Source organism: Panthera leo, chromosome B2 (assembly GCF_018350215.1).
Source record: "Panthera leo isolate Ple1 chromosome B2, P.leo_Ple1_pat1.1, whole genome shotgun sequence".
Lineage (NCBI taxonomy): Eukaryota > Metazoa > Chordata > Mammalia > Carnivora > Felidae > Panthera > Panthera leo.
Window position 1 is genome coordinate 8,787,690 of NC_056683.1, and position 19,454 is coordinate 8,807,143.

The 19,454-nt window shown below is 39.9% G+C and overlaps 1 protein-coding gene across 5 annotated transcripts in view; it reads right to left on the reverse strand.

Moving 5' to 3' along the window:
- The window catches only part of CDKAL1 (CDK5 regulatory subunit associated protein 1 like 1), a 707,644-nt gene extending 694,579 nt beyond the window's left edge, over positions 1-13,065 (reverse strand). For 4 of the 5 annotated variants that reach the window (XM_042937784.1, XM_042937785.1, XM_042937782.1 and 1 more), the window contains exons 1-2: positions 12,973-13,065; positions 12,123-12,166 (exon numbers count right to left, since the gene is read on the reverse strand). The gene's annotated coding sequence lies outside the window, so the exon portion shown is untranslated. Of the gene's footprint in view, positions 1-12,122; positions 12,167-12,949 lie in introns of all 5 variants that reach the window. The other variant, XM_042937783.1, reaches the window with a different exon arrangement.
- Positions 13,066-19,454: the final 6,389 nt, after the last annotated feature.

Here is a 19,454-nt window from a genome sequence, read left to right on the forward strand (position 1 = left end):
GGGTGGACCAAGTGTGGGAATGCTCTCTCCCTCTCCACGTCAAAACACCAGACCATAGAAGGGTCTGGATGCCCTCAGAGGCAGATTCCAACACGGAAACTGAAGGGTCTGGATGGCGTAACTGGTGGGAGCGGTCATCACAGGGACTTTGTGACCTCAGCAAGCCCAGGACCCACAAGCCCACACCAGCCGTCCTAGGTTACCGGGGCAAAGAAAACAAGCTACAGTTCTGTGTTTTATGTGTGTTTTAACTTTTACTGGGTTCTTTTTAACTTTTTAAAATTTGTCTTGTTTTCTTTATATGTTTTTCTTTTTGGTTTTGTCCTTGTTCTCTTTTTTCTTTTCTCCTTTTATTATTTTTTCTTCTTCAAATTCTTTTTTCTTTAATCTTTCTTTAAAAAGCCATGGTTTTGGGGCACCTGGGTGGCTCAGTCGGTTAAGCATCTGACTTCGGCTCAGGTCTCGATCCTGCAGTTCGTGGGTTCAAGCCCCACGTCGGGCTCTGTGCTGACAACTCAGAGCCTGGAGCCTGCTTCGGATTCTGGGTCTCCCCCTCTCTCTCTGCCCTTCCTCTGCCTGTGTCCTCTCTCTCCCTCTCTCTTAAAAATAAACAAACATTTAAAAAATTTTTTAAAAAGCCATGGTTTAAAATTTTTAAGTTTATTAATTTATTTGGGGGAGAGAGAGAGAGACAGAGAGAACAAGCATGCATACGAGTCGGGGAAGGACAGCAAGAGGGGGAGAGAGAATTCCAAGCAGGCTCCACACTGTCAGCACAGAGCCCAATGCAGGGCTCGAACTCACAAACCGTGAGACCATGACCTGAGCCAAGAACAAGAGTCAGACGTTCAACCGACTGCACCACCCAGGTGTCCCTAAAAAGCCACAGTTTAAAGGAGTAAAAGAGTACAGCTAAAGTTAAAAGAGTACAGTTAAAAGAGTAACTAAGCACATATGGACACAAGTGCTTAGCCAGCACAAGTCAGCAAGCATACCCAGTCTGCATAGGGTCTCCATACACAAGACCACTCTTTCAACTTTTGGAGAAATAACCATTTTGCCTAACCCATAGAAACAAACACAGAAAGTTAAGCAAAATGGAGAAACAGAAGAATATGTTCTAAAAGAATAAAAGAAAAGAAAAAGCCTCAGTAAAAGAATTAAATGCAACAGATTTAAGCAGTATGCCTGAAAACGAATTTAAAGCAATAATTGTAAAGGTCCTCAGTGGGCTGGAGAAAAGACTGGAAGAGCTCAGTCAGACCTTCAAGAAAGAGATAGAAAATATTAAAAAGAACCAATCCGACATAAAGAATACAACAACCCTAATAAAAACCACACTAGAGGGAATCAACAGTACGTTAGAGGATGCAGAAGAACATATCAGCAATCTCAAAGGGTAATGGAGGACACACAAGCTGAACAGCAATGAGAATACAATTTTTATAAAATGAAAAGTTTAAGAGATCTTTGGATAACATCAAGCAAACAGACATTCACATTACAGGGGTCTCAGAAGAAAGAGAAAGGTTCTGAAAACTTGTTTGAAGAAGTAAAAACTGAAAACTTCCCTAATCTAAAGAGGGAAATAGACATCCGGGTCCAAAAAGCAGAGTTCCAAACAAGAAGAACCTGAGGAGGTCCACAACATAGCACATAATAATTAAAATGTCAAAGGTTAAAAAAGAGAGAATCCTAAAAGCAGCAAGAGAGAAACAAAAAGTTCCCTAAAAGGGAAACCCCATAAGGCTATCAGCTGATTGTTCAGCAGAAATTCTGCAGGCCAGAAGAGCAAGGCGTGATATATTCAAAGCACTGAAAGGAAAAAACCCACAACCAAGAATACTCTACCTAACAAGATTATCATTCAGATTTAAAGGAAAGAAACAGAGTTTTCCTGACAAACAAAAGTTAAAGGAGTTTATCACCACTAAACCAGCCTCACAAAGAACATAAAAGGGACTCCTTTAAGTGGAAAAGATGGCCAATTAGACATAAGAAAAAGATCCAAAATGACAACATATACAGAAAATGTGCAGAAGGGAGTAAAAAGAGAAGGCGTAAAAGAAAAAGGAAAAAGATTTTCCGTTTCTGTTTTTTTCTAGAATGTGTTTGAACTTAAATGACCATCAAATTAATATGAACTGCTCTTTACTTAGCATGCTATATATGAATGAACTTCATGGTAACCACAAACTCAACCTATGATAGATACACAAGAAATAAAGAGACAGAAGGCCAAACAAAATCTCGAGGAAACAGCAAAAGAAAGGAACAAAGAACTACAAAACAGCCAGAAAACAAAATTTTTAAATAGCAATAAATACACACCTTATCAATAATTACTTTAAATGTAAATGGCCTAAATGCTCCAATCAAGACACAGAGAATGTTTAAAAAAAAAAAAAACAGGGGCGCCTGAGTGGCTCAGTCAGTGAAGCGGCCGACTTCGGCTCAGGTCATGATCTTGCGGTCTGTGAGTTCGAGCTCCGCGTCAGGCTCTGTGCTGACAGCTCAGAGCCTGGACCCTGTTTCAGATTCTGTGTCTCCCTCTCTGACCCTCCCCCGTTCATGCTTTGTCTCTCGCTGTCTCAAAAATAAATAAACGTTAAAAAATAAAAAATAAAAAATAAAAACAAAAACAAAAAAAACAAGACCCACTGTACATCATCTACAAGAGACTCACCTTAGATCTAAAGACACACACAGACTACAAGCAAAGGAGTCCTAAAACATTCACCATGCACATGGAAGCAAAAGAAGAAGGAAAAAAAAAAAAAAAGCCAGGGTACTAATACTCCTACCAGACAAAATAGACTTCTTTAAAGCAAACACTGTTAAAGAGACAAAAAAGGGCACTGGCATTACATACATAAGATAAAAGGATCAATCCAGCAAGAGAATATAACAATTGTAAGTATCTATGCACCCAACACTGGAGCACATAGATAAAACAAATATTAACAGACATCAGGAGAGAAATTAACAGTAATACAACAATAGAGGACTTTAACACCTCACTTACATCAATGGATAGATCATCCAGACAGAAAATCAATAAGGAAAGAATGTATTTGAATGATACACTGGAGCAGATGGATATAACATACACAGAATATTTCATCCAAAATAACAGAATACACATTCTTTTCAAGTGCACATGGAATATTCTCCAGGATAGTAGGTCATAAACACAAGCCTCAGTAAATTTAAAAAGACTGAAATCATACCATGCATCTTTTCCAACTACAATGGTATAAAACTAGAAACAAATTACAAGAAAAAAACTGGAAAAAACACAAACACATGAAGACTAAACATGCCACTAAACAACCAATGGGTCAAGAAATCAAAGAAAAAATTTTAAAAATACATGGAGACAAATGAAAATGAAAACACAATAGTCCAAAATCTATGGGACACACAGAAAGTAGTCCTTAAAGAGAAATATATAGCCATATAGGTCTACCTCAAGAAACAAAAAACTCAATCTAACTTTATGCCTAAAGGAACTAAAAAAAGAACAAAGCCCAAAATGAGTAGAAGAAAGGATATAATAAAGATCAGAGCAGAAATAAATGATGTAGAGACTAAAATAACAATAGGAAAAAAAATCAATGAAACCAAGAGCTGGTTCTTGAAAAGATAAAATTGAAAAACTTTTAACCAGACTTATCAAGAAAAAAAGGTGAAAGGACTCAAATGAGAAACAAGAGAGAAGTGACAACTCATATCACAATACAAAGGGTTATAAGAGAATACTATGAAAATTATATGGCACCAAATTGAACAACCTAGAAGAAATAAACTCCTAGAAACATACATCTTCCAAAACTGTACCAAGAAAAAATAGAAAATCTGAATAAACTAGGGAGCCTGGGTGGCTCAGTCAGTTGCGTGTCCAACTCTTGATTTTGGTTCAGGTCATGATCCCAGAGTCGTGGGATCAAGCCCTGTGTTGGGCTCCACGCAGAGCATGAAGCCTGCCTGAGATTCTCTGTCTCTCTCTCCTTCTACCTCTCCCTCACTAACATTCTCTCTCTCTCTCTCTCTCTCTCTCTCTCAAATAAAAAAAAAAAGATAATTTAAAAAAGAAAGGAATAGACCGATTACAAGTAATGAAATTGAATTGGTAACCAAAAAACTACCAAAAAATAAAAATACAAGACCAGTGAATTCTATCAGACATTTAAAGAACAATTAATACCGATGCTCCTCCAATTATTCCAAAATATAGAAGAGGAAGGAAAGCTTCCAAATACATTCTATGAGGCCAGCATTACCCTGATACCAAAACCAAACACACCACAGAAAGAGAAAACTACAGGCCAATATTCCTGATGAACAGAGATGCAAAAATCCTCAACAAAATATTAGCAAGCCTCATACAACAATACATTAAAAAGATCATTCACCTCGATCAGATGGGACTTATTCCTAGGATGCCAGGATGATTCAATATTCACAAACCAATTCACATCATGAACCATATCAACAAAACAAAGAATAAAAATCATATGATCACCACAATAGATACAGAAAAAGTATCTGATGAGATTCAACATACATTCATGATAAAAACTCTCAACAAAATGGAATTGGAGGGAACATACCTAAACATAAGAAAGACCATATATGAAAAACCCACAGCTAACATCATCCTCAATGGTGAAAAACTGTGAGCTTTCCCTCTAAGGTCAGAAACTAGACAAGGACATTCACTCTCACCACTTCTCTCAACATAGTCCTGGAAGTCCCAGCCACAGGAATCACACTAGAAAATGACACAAGGGGCATCCATATTGGTAAAGAAGTTAAGCTTGTCACTACTCACAGATGACATGATACTATACACAGAAAATCCTAAAGATTCCACCAAAAAACTACTAGAAGTACTAAACGAATTCAGTATAGCGGCAAGACACAAAATGAATACCAGAAATGAGTAGTATTTCTTTACACTAAAATCATAGAAGAGAAAAAAGAGAGAGACCTGTATACAAAGGGTTCTCACACTGAAAACTGTGAGACACTAATGAGAGAAACTGAAAATGACAAAAACAAATGGAGAGATATTCCATACTCATGGACTGGAAGAATTAATATTGTCAAAATATCCATATTACCCAAAGCAATTTAATAAAGATTCAATGCAATCTCTATTAAAATGCCAAAAGCATTTTCTGCAAAACCATAACAAATAACAATGAAATCTGTATGGAACCAAAGAAGACTCCAAATAGCCAAAGCAATCCTGAGAAAGAAGAACAAAACTGGAGTTATCACAATTCCAGATTTTAAGAGGTACCACAAAGCTGTAATAATTAAACAGTATGGTACTGGCCCAAAAACAGACACATAGATCAACACAACAGGATAGAGATGACAGAAATAAACCCACATTTATATGGTCAACTAATCTATGACAAAGGAGGCAGGAATATACAATGGGGAAAAGACAGTCTTTTCAATAAATGGTGCTGGGAAACAGGACAGCTACACATAAAAGAATGAAACTAGACCACTTTTTTACACCATACATAAAAATAAACTCAATATGGATTAAAGAACTCAATGTGAGACCTGTAACCATAAAAATCCTAGAAGCCAACACAGGCAGCTATTTCTCTAACATCAGCCAAAGCAACATTTTTCTAGACATATCTCCAAAGGCAAGGGAAACAAAAGCAAAACCAAACTACTGGAACTATGTCAAATGAAATGTTTTTGCACAACAAAGGAAACTGTCAACAAAACAAAAAGACAACCTACTGAAGGGGAAAGATGTCTGCAAATGATATATCCGATATGGGGTTAACACAAATATATAAAAAACTACAATTCAACACCAAAAAGAAAAAAAATAATCCAATTAAAAATGGACAGAAAACCTGAACAGGCATTTTTCTAAAGACATACAGACGGCCAACAGACACATGAAACAATGCTCAATATCACTAATCATCAGGGAAATGCAAACCAAACTCACAAAGAGATATCACCTCACACCTGTTAGAATGGCTAAACTCAAAAAGACAAGCATCAACAAGTGTGGGCAAGGATGTGAAGAAAAAGGAACCCTCATGTGCTGTTGGTGGGAATGTAAATTGGTGCAGACACCATGGAAAACAGTATGGAGGTTCCTGAAAAAATTAAAAATAGATGATCTAATAATTCCACTATCAGGTATTTAGCCAGGGAAAATGAAAACACTAACTCGAAAAGATATGTGCAGCCCTATGTTCACTGCAGCATTATGAACAACGGCCAAGACATGGAAGCCATCTATGTGTGCATCAATAGGCTAACGGACAAGGAAAATGCGGTATACACACACGATGGAATATTACACAGCTATAAAAAGGATGACATTGTGCCGTTTGAGACAACATGGATGGACCTAGCAGGTATCACACTAAGTGAAATAAGTCAGCCTGAGAAAGACAAACGCCATATGATTCTACTCATAAATTCCATCTAAAAAATAAATAAACAAACAAACAAAAAGCAGAATCAGAACTATAAACACAGAGAACAAGCTGATGGTTGCCAGCAGGGAAGGTGGTAGGGGACTGGGCAAGATGGGAGAAGGGCAAATTGGGAGATCAGGCCTCCGGTTATGGAATAAGTCATGGGAGAAAAGCGTAAGGAATACAGTCAATGACACCGTAATAGCCAAGTAACGGGAAAGACGGTAGCTACACTTGTGGTGAACATAGCATAATGTATAAACCTGTCAAATCACTAAGTTGTATACCTGAAACTAATGTAACATTGTGGGTCAACTATACTCAAAAATTATAAAATAAAATAAAAATACCTTGCAAGAGCTGTCAACACGTATAGTTTCTGATCTCTGACCCCACCCCCCCCCCCCCGCTCCATTATCTCATGAACCAGGCTTTCACCCCCACCTTTCCACCAAAATTGCCTTTCGTGATGTCAGTGACTTCCAACGATACATACAATCATAGATATTCAATCATCTTATAGGACCCTCTCTGCAGCACTTGGCATACTGACCATTCTCTCCTTACGGTACTTTCTTCACTGACTTCCGGGACCCCACGATCTGTGGGATCTTCTCCTACCACGTCAGCCACACCCCAAGTCTCCTTTGCTGGCTCCTCCTCCTCTCTCCCACGTTCCAACGTCGAAATGCCCCCATGAATCTGGGGACCACCCCATCCGATTTCATCTAGTTCCATGACCTTGAAATACCAACCGCAGATGCTTCTATAACCACCCCCAGATCTCCCCTGAACTTCAGACTCAAATGTCCAGCTGCCTGCTCAATTCCACACCCCTGCCTGAATGTCGAATAGTTGTTTCAAACCTAAGTCAAAACCAGAACTCTTGACTCTCCCCACCCAACCACCACATCACACCCCGCCACCTCGCACACCACCACCACCATCATCTCACACACATCACCGTCATCACCACCACCCATCACACCAGACCCTCTCACAACTCTCCCCATCTCGTTTAAAGGCAATCCCAACCTTGTACCTGCTCAAGGCAAAAATCGTGGTGTCATCCCTGACTCCTTCCTTCACCCTACATCCAATGCACCAACAAAATCCTGCTGGCTCTATTTTAAAATATATTTTCTGGGGCGCCTGGGTGGCTCAGTCGGTTAGGCATCCTACTTCGGCTCAGGTCATGAACTCGCAGTTCGTGAGTTTGAGCCCCGCGTCGGGCTCTGTGCTGACAGCTCAGAGCCTGGAGCCTGCTTCAGATTCTGTGTCTCCCTCTCTCTAACCCTTCCCGCTCATGTTCTGTCTCTGTCTCTCAAAAATTAATAAACATCAAAAAAAAAATTTTTTTTTAACTAATAAAATATATTTTCAGAATCTATTTCTAACTGTACCCATCGCCACATTCTTGGTCCAAACCAACATCCACTCTTGCGTGGATTATCGCCATAGTTAGTCTCCCTGCTACTATCCTTAATTCGCAAAGGACATTTTCAGTCCAGGAGCCAGGGATCCTTTAAAACCTAACTTCATCTCAAGCTTCAGATCAAAACCTGCCAATGGTTTTCCCTCTGAGAGTAAAAAAAACAAAATCAGTGCAAAGACCTGCAAGGACCTACATAATTGGCCTCCTGTCACCTCTCTGACTCTATCTCCTACCATCCCCTCTTCTCCGTGCATGACACATGGGCTCCTTGCTAGCTCACAGCCACCAGGTACACTCATCCCAGGGTCTCAGTGTTGCCTGGATGCCTCAGGGCTTTGCTCAGAGACCACCAGTGAAATCTTCCCGGGCAACTCCCACCTCACCACATATACACACACCTGCTACTCCCCTTCCCTGCCCTGTTCCTCGACCACAGCATCTCAGACCTGCTTCGATGTTTTCATTACTTGGTTAACATCTACCTCTTTCTACTAGAAGATGTACTCCACAAAGGTAAAAGTTTCTGCGTGCTCTGTCCACTGTGTTATCCCCTCTGGTGCCTCAAACTACATCTAGCACATTGCAGGTTCTCAATAATTTTTTTTTTTTTTTTTTTTTTTTTTTACTATAGATGACCCAGTCTAACAAGAGACGGCCCGTGGCTACCCACTCTGTCCCGACTATACTAAACCTTTTCCATATTCTCTGAGTATGCCAAACTAGTTTCTGACTCCGAGGGCTCCACACTCGCTTTTTTTTCTGCCTGGAATATCATCCCCCAAATAGCTGTATGGCTTGCTGTCCACTTCTCTATTCAAATGACACCTCCTGGGAGAGGCCTTTCCTAACCACCACATCGAAGACAACCACACAGAGACCAAGCATCCACACACACTCACACTGACCTCTAACCTGACACCGTAACTGCAGAACAGAACTCCATATCTCTCACCGCAGTGTCACCTCCATCAGGAAAAAAGGCATTACCTCGTTTTCACCACTGTCTCTGTGACGCCTACAACAATGCCCAGCACAGAGCAGGCAAACAGTATCTGTTGACCAAATGAATGAATGAGTAAGATGCGTAAGGTAAATTTAGCTCATCTTTCTTATACTGGATTGGAATCTAAAGCAAACACCTAATAACCCTCAGGGTTTCTTCTACCACTGTTAGTCTATGAAATAAAGAGGCTAAATGAGAAAGGCTAAGACAGGTACTGCCTTCAAATGTTACTAAAGAACTAGTGAAGGACTGTGAATTAAAGGACACATTAAAAGCCATACTTTTTAATTACACTTTTTACACCCCATATAGCCCTGTGTATTGATTCAAGGAAGGGAAAGGAATGGAGAAAGAAAGAGGAGAGGAGACATACAACATCATGCAGTACGGGGAGTAGGAAACATTGCTAAGCCTCTCATCTTCTAGAACTGAAATCCAAAGAAGCAAAAAGATGTGCACACCAACAGAGTTACATTTAGAACCCAGGCCCCAACGCCAAGCCGCCCCAACTATAGTTCTGCCTCATTAGCAAAGCCCAACCAACACAAGAGTCTAATGTGATGCGAAGAAATAAACATATTCCGGGGAAAAAAAGGGGGGGGGGGGGGGCAAAGGAAAAACAGGCCTTCAAGAAATGCAAAGAGCCAATAAGCACTGGAAATAATGCTCAAGCATACTAATAGTGAGTGTTTAAACAATAAATTATTTTTTTGTCTACCCCACCGATAAAAAAAAAGGCGGACAAAACCCTATTGTTGGCCGAAAGCATGGTAAAGCTGGTTTATTCTTTCCGGAAGTCTTCCTAGCAATACATATCAAACTTTAAACCATATATATCCTTTTCTAAAATGTTTAGTTTGAGAGAGAGCGCACACGCACTTGCGCGTGAATAAGGGAGTGGAGAGAAAAAGAAGAGAATCCCAAGCAGGCTCCATGCTGTCAGCGCAGAGCCCAACATGGGGCTCGAGCTCCCAAACCATGAGATCATGACCTGAGCCAAAATCAAGAGTGAGCCACCCAGGCTCCCCAAGACATATACAGTATATCCTGTGATCCACCAATTCCGTTTCTAGAAATTCAATTTAGAGAAACAAAGGAGAACAAATATAAAGCAGAGGATCGTAAATCTGGCTGCGTAAGGACTGGAACCATCTCATCACTATTTGTAAAGCTTTTCCTTCCAACAAACTGGTAGAACCGTTAGCTCTCAGAAATTTGTAAATGAGTAAGAAGGAAATGAAAGTCTGAGACTAAAAAGAAACAAGACAACATTGAAAGGAAACAGATCATACAGTTTTTTTCTCAAAAGGCTGAGGAATTCAAGTTTGATGAAGGGAATATAAACCGTCAGTGAAAAGGGAGATACTGAAAATGTTAGGAAAAATATATAAAGCAATATCGTATAGTAGTGTTATTTGCATTTGAGATTTATTAGGAGAGTTTTTATAGTATCAAATACCCAGGTCCCATTCTGAATTATAATCTCCAAGGAGTGGAATATAAGGACATAAACTTAAAGCTTGCCCAGATGATTCCACTACACATCCCTGATTGAGAACCATCATTCTCCCAGACAGAGATTCTCAACCTTTTTTTTTTTTTTTTTTTTAGTGTTTATTTATTGAGACACAGAAAGAGAGCTCAAACAGGGAAGAGCAGAGAGAGGGGAAGACACAGATTCTGAAGCTTGAGTGCTCATTGCATTCACCTGAGGAGCTTTTGAAACCTATCGGCAACTGAGCCCCAGGGCAACTCAATCAATCAAGGGGGAACAGGAGCACCTAGCAAGCTGAGTAGGTAAAGCATGCAGCTCTTGGTCTCTCAGTCTTGAATTCAAGCCCCAAGCTAGAAGTAGAGATTACTTTAAAAAAAAAAAAAAAAAAAAAAAATGGGGGAACAGAGCCTGGAGATTGATACTATTTTTTAAACCTTCTAGTAATTCTTACATGTGTAACCACATTGTGAACCAAAGTCCTAAACCAGTAGTTTTCATAGTTCGTGGTTCCCATATCATCATGATTAGCACCACTGGGAAACTCGGGAGAGATGAAAATTCCCGGGCCCCACGCCAGACCTACTGAATCAGATACTCTGAGTAAAGCCCAGCAATCTATAACAAGCCTCCAGGTGATCTTGATGTGTACTAAAGTTTGAAAATCTTTATCCTAGAATTACTCTTTCATAAAAATCATCGAGAATGTTCATCAAAAATATACTACCTCATCAGCTGATTTCAACCAGGGTGCCAAAAAAAAAATTTAATGGGGGGAAAGAACAATCCACATGCAATGAAAGCTGAAGCCCTTCCTCACATTACATACAAAACTTAACTGAAAACGGACCACAGGCCTAAATTTAAAAGCTAACACAATAAAACTCTTAGAAGAAAATATAGATGTAAATCTGCATGATGTTAGATTAAGCATTATTCCTTCCTTAGTTATGACACCAAAAGCACAAACAACAAAAAAAACTGGACTTCAGCAAAATTAAAAATTTATATGCTTCAAAGAACACCATCAAGAAAGTGAAAAGAAAACTCATACAACGGGAGAAAGTATTTAGAAATTACATGTCTGATAAACATCTAGCACCAGAATACAGTGAGTACACAAGTCAACAATAAAAAGACAAACAACCCAATGTAAAATATGACAAAAGAGACGAATACACAGGTCTCCAAAGGTATACAAATGGCCAATAAGCACATGAGAAGATGTCAATATCATTACCTATAAGGGAAATGCAAATCAAAACCACAATGCGATACCACTTCACACACACCAGGATGGCTAAAATAAATAATAACAACCACAGCACTGACAAAGATGAATATATATTAGATCATCCAGAAAGAGAAAAGAATACAGGACCAAGCCTTGAGGAACTCCAAATTTAACTGCCAAAAAGAAGACGACCAGCCTATCATAGAGACTAAGAAGCAGCAACCAGAAAAGGAGAAAATCAGTAGGGGATAAAAGGCAAAGGAAGACAGCATGTCAAAGAGACCAACAAGGTCAGTGCTGCTGAATGTACAAAAAAGGCTGAAATTAATGAAAATGTCTCTTAGATTTACTGATCCGGCATGATATGGAGACGATGGCATTTCCAGATAATGACGGTGACAGCATTACTGAGACGCTAGACTGCCTTTGTGAACATTGCAATGTGGAACACTTTATTCAAGCATAAAAGGTTTGAAATAAATAAGTACCTTGATTATCTGCAATCAGTCTCAAATCCTCTGGAAAGAGAAGTCTGGAAAATAAAAACTCATTAGAAAAAGCGAGCTCCCAACAAGTTCACAAAACCACATAAGGGCTCTTTAAAACTACTTAAAAGGGATTAGACTGCATAAAAGAGAGCTTTCTACAGCAAAGTGAATGATGTGCCACACTACTTCCAACTCCTTACTGACTGGGTCAGGTGTGTTTACATCCACCGAATTTGCCACGATGGTGATCCAGCGTCTGGCCACGGTAATAAACACTGCCCAGCACTACACGTCTGCGTGATTCAATTAATACCAACTACAAAATAGGAATTAGGCAGTGAGGGACGTATCCAGATCACCTTCCACCAGAAAAACACGTGGCGTCCCGAGATTCAGAGAGAGGTTTTAGGAGTATAAAAGGGAACAAGAGTGGAAAAATCAAGCCACTGGCTCTTCCGGCCAACTTCTGTTTCAATTCTTGAGGTACAGCTCTGTGCAAGCTACCGAACTGCGAACGCCTCGTCCCCATCCATCACACAAATTCAGCGCAAGTGGGAAAACGAATGAAATTAGATTTGACAATAAGGGACGAGTTCCTTTAAATATTCCTCGCAGCCCTGCAGCACGCAACGCCAACCACTCTGTCCTCACTTCTGGCAGCGCTCCCCGCCTCCCAATTCCCTGACCCCAGCTGGCAAGTCCCGTTTCAACTACGAAACAAGCCAGCAAACGGCCCGAGAAAGGCCGAAACGGGGGAAACCAGGCTCCGCCATTAAAGGAGCTCTAGCCACACTCCGCCCCACACTGATTCCCCCCGCCACCCTTACCCAGAGGTCAGGGAATAACACACCGGTCCAAAGTGAGAGGATCCGCACGCCGTTCTGCGGATACGGGAAACACTTTAGATGGAGCTCGCCATGACACTTACGTCCCGCCACGTTTATTTGCGCATGCTCCAAGACGGTGGCCGGGAGAGGGCAAACTGCCTCATCGCTGAAAGCGCGAGTTCAGGTCTAACTTGCTTGGGTAAAGATTACAGTTAGAATTTTTTTGGTTGCAAGAGCGAAATTAGACGCCAGAATCTCAGGTTCTTAGAATCGCTTAACAGCTATCTTCGGCTGAGCTCTTACTATGTGTCAGGCACCATATTAAGCTCTTAACATTTATTACTATCATTAATTATTATTATTATTTTACAAAAGGGGAAACAGGGAGTGTAAGTACTTGCCTAAAGTTACTCTGCTAGTAGTGGCAGTCCTCTGTGCTGAATTCAATTCTGAAAGGACCTGCTATTTTCATTTCATTTTTACTTGCTTCCTCAACCTTTTGTGAAATGAGGTCATACTGGAGAGGAGAGTAGAATAGGACAAAGAACAATTTGATTAAACAATATAGATCATTTAACACCAAGAAAGAAGGGTTTTTTTATCCGTTAGAAGACAGTGTAGTGCCAAATATTAAGGCAGTTTAGCAGAGAAAGAGAACTTTCGTGGAGTATACTGATTCTGACCTAGTTCCCTTGTGTTAGCTCACGTTATTATGTTTTACCCAGGACACTGTGCTTGACCTTGTTTACCAGAAGAGCGTCTCCTCTTTCAAAAATGAAGACAATTCGCCATGAGCAAGAAGTCAGAAATCATGAGCTTTGTTTCTAGTGTGATTCCTTCTAATTACAATACCACCCTCTGCTCACCATTTCCATGCAAAAAATCTAAACTGTGACCTAGAGTCCTCTGCAGTCCCTACCCAGCTGAATTAGAATTGCATGTTTATGTTGTCCCATCTCTTTTACTGTAATCCCACTGCCTAGCACATAATCTTGCACTTATGGCCTCTCTGTCAGCATACCTTGAATGAATGAATGGATGAATGACTCCACCCTTTTTCCCCCAAGATCTAGTTGAGTTCGGGTAAAGAGATTTTATTGAGTGCACACCACATGATCTCTAGCACTGTGCTGGTTGCAGAACTAGAAAGGAATAAAGAGACAAGCCCCTACCACTATTTCAGGCTCCTCCACAGGTACAGTTTCGGTGGAGAAGAGCAATGGCTGAGGAAGATGAATGCACGCAGACCAGTGGAGCCCAAGGGGGAGGTTCTTCTTTTTACATGAGGGGGTCTAGACTCCCCACAACAGAAGTGACAGAAATGGAGGAGGGTAGGCCAGGCCAAGGAGATAGTAAGAGCACATGCATGGAGGCCTGAAACTGTAAACTCTTATATAAGCAAAAAGAGTTAAAGTGAGTGAGGAAGGTACAGAAGGGTTGATAGAGAAAATGCAGGGACCAGAAGTTGAGCCTTGTTTGCCAAAATAAAGATATTAGACCTTATCCTGGATGTATTAGGTAGCACGAAAGTGAGCAGATTATTCTTTCTGGAGGATGGGTTTGAGGACAACACTTCAGACATGAATAAATATTGAAAACCTGAATGGACTCGTTGGCTGCGAGGAATGGGGAAATGGGAATGGGGGGTGCTTTTAACATCAATCACTTGACGAGCCGGTGACCAAACCTCTAGGAATTTATCTGACAGAAATGCTCACAGTTACACAAAATGACGTATGTGCCAGATGATTCTTTGAAATGTTGCTTGTAATAACAAAATACAGAAACCCTCTCTGGCTTCTCAGTGGGGATTTGTTAAATACATTTATGGTATCTATACAGCTCTTTAAAAAGAACAAGTTTGCCTTATGCTCTCTCGCTCTCTCTCTCACACACACACAAAATAAATAAATAAAACTTTTTTAAAAATTTAAAAAAAAGAACAAGGTTGCTTTTAATGTACTACCCAAGACATTGTTAAGCGGAAAAAGAAAGTTTCAATATAGTGTTTACAGTGTCTGAGTATAGTTATTGCAATATATACGTATATAAATTTATATGTTGACTATAGGAAGATTTACTTTTCCTGTATTCCCTTTTGTAACTTTTATTTTTGTACCATGGACATGTACTACTTATTCAAAAAATAAAGACACATTTGATGAATAAAATTAAAATGGCACTTGATAATTTATAAGTTACTGGTCTGTTATTTTGTAGTATTAAACTTTGATTTTCCTTTATATTAATACTTAAATTAAAAAAAAATTTTGGTGAGATGTACATAACATAAAATTTACCATGTTATCCATTTTTAAATGTGCAGTTCGGTAGCATCGAGTCCATTCACAGTTTTGGGCAACCATACCCCATCCATCGCCAGAACATTTTCATCCTCCCAAACTAATCTGTACTCATTAAACAACTTCCCTTTCCCTCTCCCAGCTGGCCGCTGGCAACCATAGTCCTATTTTCTGAGTGTATAAATCTGACTACTCTAGGTACCTCATATAAGTGGAATCATACATTTGTCCTTTTGTATCTAGCTTATTTCATTTAGCATAATGTCTTCAAACATGTCAGTATAGTAGCATGTGTCAGAATTGACTTCCTTTTTAAGCCTGAATAATATTCCATCATATGTATATATATGTGTTTATAAAGTTTATAAAGTTTAAATCTCGCTGCTTTGAGTCTCAAATTAGACTATCAACTTCATAAGAATAGACACTTGTTACTGGCTTTTCAGCCCATAATGTAATATTAAATGTTTTGTAAATGTTTGGTGGTGGGGCACCTGGGTGGCTTGGTTGGCTAAGTATCAGACTCTTGATCTCAGCTCAGGTCCTGACCTCAGGTTTGTGAGTTCAAACCCCACGTTGGGCTCCATGCTGGGTATGAAGCCTAGTTTAAAAAAAAAAAAAAAAAAAAAAAAAAGTTTGGTGGTAGAGAAGCCAATTTGTGTGCACAAAGACACTAAAAATGCAAGTGAATCTATAAAATAATAGTAAAGACTCACCATTTTTGAGAACTTAGAAGTGTGTGTCAGTAACCACATTAAGCCCTCACTGAATTATCAGATTCATCACAATAACTCTATAGGTAATCCTATAAATTAATAGTACCATTACTATTCTTTTATTATGCTCTGTTTACAGTGAAGAAAACTGAAGCTTAAGTAGTCCTATTTTGGTCTTTTTTTAACAACTTTATATGAACACTTTAGAAGAAAGAAACGATATGCTGTCATTAAAAATGCAAAAATTCACATAGACGAAAACAGTGAAGAGGAAAAACAAAAGGCAGAGCCTGTGACTCTTGATCTTGGGGCTATGGGTTCCAACCCCACTTTGGGTGTAGAGCTTGCTTAAAAATAAAATCTTAGAGGGGCGCCTGGGTGGCTCAGTCGGTTGAGCGTCTGACTTTGGCTCAGGTCATGATCTCACAGTTTGAGAGTTCGAGCCCTGCATCAGGCTCTGTGCTGACAGCTTAGAGCCTGGTGGAGCCTGCTTCAAATTCTATGTCTCCCGCTCTCTCTGCTCCTCCCCGGCTCATCCTCAGTCTCTCTCTCCTTCAAAAATAAATAAAAACATTTAAAAAAATTTTTTTGAAATTGCTGTGGTCTTTGAACTAATGCTGAATTTTCTCCTTGGCTTCTAACCACCAGAGGTCAGAGTGCTATACTTCCAACAGTGGCTATGTGTATTCTGTCGGGTTACACAAATAGGTTTGGCTCAACTCTATAATTAATTTTATCTTTTGATTCTTCCACCCTTCATATAAGTGGTGTGGGGCTGTGCCTATGGGCCAGGCCAGAGCAGTGGAGCCCCAGGGCGGGTGACCCACACTAGGCGGGGGCGAATTTCTTGCTCTCAGTCAGCCCCCAGAACCCGCAGTCGGAGCTTTGGAAACTACCAGGTGGAGATCACCTGCCTGGGGCTCAAGCTGTTTCAGACGAAAGTAGATTTGAAGGTTGAAGGGAGAAATCAGGGAATTCTGAGGATGGCCGTGAGCCTCCCTAAATCCAGCTTACCTATGTTTACTTCCGGGCTGTTGAATTTTGTGAATGAGTAAATGCCCCCTTTTTATTTCTTAAGCTAACTTGAGTGGGTTTCTTTGACTTGCAACTGAGAGAGTACTTCTAAACTTCTTAGCTTTACATAGTGTCTTGATTTTTTTTTAAGTTTATTTATTTATTTTGAGAGAGACAGAGAGAGCGAGTAGGGGAGGGGTAGAGAGAGAGGGAGAGAGAGAATTCCAAGCAGACTCTGCACTGTCAACACAGAGCCCAACGCAGGATAGAACTCACAAACCATGAGTTCATGACCCGAGCTGAAACCAAGAGTCTAATGCTTAACCGACTCAGCCACGCAGGTGCTCCCATAGTGTCTCGATTTAAAAAATAGGAATTTATATCTTTTGTCTAACTCCCTGATTACTTATAAGTAGCTGCCGGAAAGAAGCATATGTTTTTTCTGTTTTTCAGTAATACATATATATACTGTATACAGAGTAACAATGATTGTTCTTTTGTTATTATTTTTAAGGTTTATTTATTTTTGAGAGAAAGAGAGAGACAGAGCATGAGTGGGGGAGGGACAGAGAGAGAGGGAGACACAGAATCTGAAGCAGGGTGCAGGCTCTGAGCTTAACCGACTGAGCCACCCAGGCGACCCTAACAATGACTGTTCTGAATGCTCAGAGGAAAAAAAAAAAAAAGACCGCAACCTGCCCTCTTAAGAGTTTATATGCTAGCTGGTAGCAATATATGATACACAATAAAAATGACATAAGTAAAAATTTTATGTGTGTTCAAAGTTGATTAAAAATGGCCCCAAATTTGTAGCAAATTAAGGATAACTGAGAGGGAAGTCTGGCATTTTTTTAAAGATGGTGGTCAGAGTAGGCCCATTGAGAAAAAGATGTTTAAGCAAGGGCTTGAAAAAGACGAGGAGGTTAGCCAAGGAATGGGGGGGTGGGGGGGATGGGTGGGGGGAGCATTCAGGGAAAAGGGGCCCTGTCAGTGGAAAGGGAGCTCACCTGACATGTTCAAGAGATGGCAGGCAGATCAGAGTGGTTTGAATGGAGTGAGTGTGTAAATGCATGAATAATAAGAAAGGAGGTCGGAGAGTGAATGAAATCACGTGAAATAACTTCAACACTTTTTAAAGTTGCAAAAAATAGTACAATATATTTATGCATAACCTTCACCCAGCTGCCCCAGATGTTAACATTTATATAGCCAAAGTACAATCATCAACACCAAGAAATTCACGTTGACACTGGGTAGTATGAACTGTCCCAATCCGGGACAGTTTCTCATTCTTTCTTTGTCCTTTGTGCCCTTGACACTTTTGAAGAATACTGATCAGTTATTTTGTAAAATGCCCCTCAATTTGTGTTCGTCTACTGTTCCCTCATGATTAAATTCAGGTATGAAGTATTGGAAACACTACCACAGAAGTGATGTCGTGGCCCTCTCCGCCCATCACATCAAAGAGGCAACTGATGTTGAAATGTCTCATTACCCATGATGTACTTTGAACACTTGATCTCTCCAGTGGAAAGTTACTATCTTTCCCTTTGTTATTAGTAAGTGCCTGTGTGAAGACACTTTGAGATTGTATAAGTATCTTGTTTCTCAGCATGTATTCATCCACTAATTTTAGTATGCCTTAATGATTCCTGTAAGCAAAAATTAATACTATGGTGTTTGCCAAATGATAATTTTCCATTGCCATCATTCCTTCTACTTTTATTATTAGATGAGCTGTTCCTTCCCATCATTTATTTATCTGTCCAATTATTTATTCATATTACTATGAACTCATAGATATCTATTTTATTCTATGGTTTATAATCCATTACTACCATTATTTTGTTGCTTCAAGTATCCCAGATGTGGCCATTGGTCTTTGGGATGGCTTGTGTTCTTTTGACAAGTTTGCTTTGTTTGTTTGTTTGTTTGTTTGTTTGTTAGCACCTTCTTATTTTTTGGAACCACAAGATTTTCCAGGCTCATCCTGCTCTTTCTCTGCCCTTGAAATCAGCCAATTCTTCAAGGAGTCATGGTTCCTTTTAGTAAGAAGTAATATTCACAACCCAATATGAATACTAGGTACGCTCATTACTAATGAGTGTCATTGCCTTAGGAGCTCAGTTTTAACCTTCTTAAACTCCAGATGCCTATTAGACATCCAACTGGACTGTTAATTCGGCAGTTCATGGATGATTCTGAAGTTTAAGGGAGAAGTTTGGGCTGAAGATGTTAACTTGCGAGTCATTGGCAGATAGCTGGCATATAAAGTCAAAAGACTACATGAGATTAGCTATAGAAGGAATGTAAATAATGAAGAGAACCAAAGACTGAGGGCTGGTGCACTCCAATGTCAAGATGAGGGAAGGGGTGCCTGGCTGGTTCAGTCAGTAGGTAGAGCATGCAACTCTTGATCTTGGGGTCGTGAGTTTGAGCCCCACGTTGGATGTAGAGATGATGTAAAAAAAA